The 2,500-nt window shown below is 38.4% G+C and overlaps 1 protein-coding gene across 2 annotated transcripts in view; it reads right to left on the bottom strand.

Annotated features, from left to right (window-relative positions):
• The window catches only part of LOC137967734 (heparan sulfate glucosamine 3-O-sulfotransferase 2-like), a 22,490-nt gene that overhangs the window by 9,632 nt on the left and 10,358 nt on the right, over window positions 1-2,500 (bottom strand). The gene's annotated exons all lie outside the window — the stretch shown is intronic.

The following is a 2,500-nucleotide window of genomic DNA, read 5'->3' as shown; positions in this document are numbered from 1 at the left end:
TGGCTACATACGGTAAGTAACACTTTGTTGACAGTTGTTGCCAAAAACATGTAATGGTTACCACTCTAACAGCAGTCACAAAACGTATAAGGCTGAAAAATATTTGAATTTTTTTTAAAATAAAATATTACAATAAAGAGAAAGATATAACGGTTTTTCAAAAGATGACATATTAATAAAACAAGTATTGTTCGAAAACAAAGAGGCTCGATGAAATTGAATTGAATAACTTGCCTCCTTAATTCCACACAGCATGCAAAAGCATGCAAATGGCCTCCCAGAAAACACTGACAAAGTCTGGGCACGAATTTCAGAAGGTTATCATTCACACAGGCTATCTGTCTTATTCCAAAATGGCCGCCATTTTAGTATTCTTTTGTTTGATTGCAAATTGGCTCTTTTGGCCTCGTTCGAGTTTAAATATTCTTTTGAATTTTACGTTTTGAAGCGAGGTCAAGAGAGCCAATTTGCAAGGAAACAAAAGAATACTAAAATGGCGGCCATTTTGGAATAAGGTGTATAAATTCTCCGCATTTTTTTGACAGAAAGCTTTCTTTTTTTTTCAAGAATTTACCAATTTTATTAAGACTTTTATCTCAAATATTTCAAAATGTTCCCCGGCACTTAGGAAGACTCTAAAAAATAGGAGAAAATAGGAACTTGACGCCCTGAATATGGCGTCAGAAACCGTGGAAATGTCCATACAAAACGACATATTACACGTACTCTATTTTGTTTCATACACAAACCAAAGCAAGCGAATGAAGCGGCCAATCTCCAGTTATTAGTTGGGTTTTGCATGCGGTTTCCCCGGGTTCAAATCCCGTTCTAACGTCTGGTTTGGATTTGTTTCTGGTTGTCCCGGATTCAACTCTACCACGCTTTGTCAGGAGCCCATTACCCGGAGCTTCCATCTGTATTGTACCCTTGAGTCAACCCTGTCCCGTATCTTTCTATTTTTAGAACTACTACAGTTAGACGTATGTGACGTAATAAATGGCTGACCATAGGTCTCTTATGATTGGCTATTGTTAAAACACCCAGTAAAGCCCCCCTGCGAGGTGCTTCTAAAAATAGAAAGATACGGGAAAGGGCTAACTCAGAGGGTTAATATGGAAGATGGAGGCCCCGGGTAATGGGCTCCTGGCTTTGTAAATGGCCACTGGTTGCCTCCTGCCAGTTGGAGTTCTTAATAATGTTTCTGTTTAGGTGGCTGAAACCAGTTTCAACACTTGAAAGAAACGTTCTTATTACAAGGATTGACACGACAACACTTTGTATAAAAAGTTACCGTGGCAACAGGAAAGCCCCGCAAAAAGACCCCATATTATGGCTCTAGCTGCTCATATCTCAAAAACGAACTCAGTGACCCCCATTTTTTATTTCTGAAATGTAATCAACACGCCAGAATAAAACTTTCTGCAAAGTTTAAAAAAAATGTGCAGCGGATTTAGAGCCACCTTAAATGATTGAATGATCTGAATCCGCTTCACAGCATTTCTTTAAACTTTGCAGAGAGTTTCATCTTGGCCTGTTGATGACTTTTGTGCAATAAAATATTGGGTTCACCGAGTTCGTTTTTCTACGGTGGCCCACAAGGGACATGCTGCAAATTAAAGAGTCGCTAAAAATAAAATAAAGTTGCTGCAAATTTAAAAAGTTGCTCCAAATAAAATAAAGGTGCTGCAAATTAAAGAAGTTCGCGCGAAAATCTTCCCACATTAAAATTCATTTCATTTCTCGCCTGAAGTTAGGACATAAATTGCTTATTCCAAAAATGGAAAAAAAATTGGGGGTCACCGTCTTTGTTTCGGAGAAAAAGGCAAGGGAAAAATGCCCTAATTTCGATAGTGTTACCGCTTCCGTTAGAATCGGAATATGTCGCGAAATAGTTTGTGGTTGATTTACCTACCGCTTTGATTACCGCATTATTGATAAGTATAGATCATAGCTCGCTTTTCAGTTCTACTTAAAGTACTTAAGAACCCTTGAGATCAAGACACGTTGGAAACTAGAAGACAAGTTGGAGCGAAACACTTTAGGAAATCAAGACCCGTGAACGTTGGTAAGCATCAATTTGCTTTGTTTAAGGTTATAAGGTTACGAGATTTTGTGACGTTCGGTAGATATTGACTGTCTTCACTGAGTTCCTTTCGATATCACGTGCTTTAGTTCTGTGATCATTTTAGCTGTGAAAAACGAATACTTAGGTGATTTCTTAATGTAATTATTTCAGTTGACCGCTTCGATAAGAGCCCTGAGGCCACAAGAATAGGAATACGAAGGAACAATTAAAGAAAGAATCGTCAACTTATATCAGCTTGGTGTCTTCGACTGCGCGTGTAACAACCCGGGAGCGAGGTTTTCATTTCTAACTTGAGCGAAACCATAACGAGATGTAGCCTCATCTACTCATCCGTCGAAAATCATAAAAATAATATGTTCGAGTGACGGTTTCTATGCATAGAAATATGGGAGTGGGGTTTTTTTAGATAACTGC

This window comes from Montipora foliosa, chromosome 8 (genome assembly GCF_036669935.1).
Source record: "Montipora foliosa isolate CH-2021 chromosome 8, ASM3666993v2, whole genome shotgun sequence".
Lineage (NCBI taxonomy): Eukaryota > Metazoa > Cnidaria > Anthozoa > Scleractinia > Acroporidae > Montipora > Montipora foliosa.
This window is presented reverse-complemented; position numbering and strand designations above follow the sequence as displayed.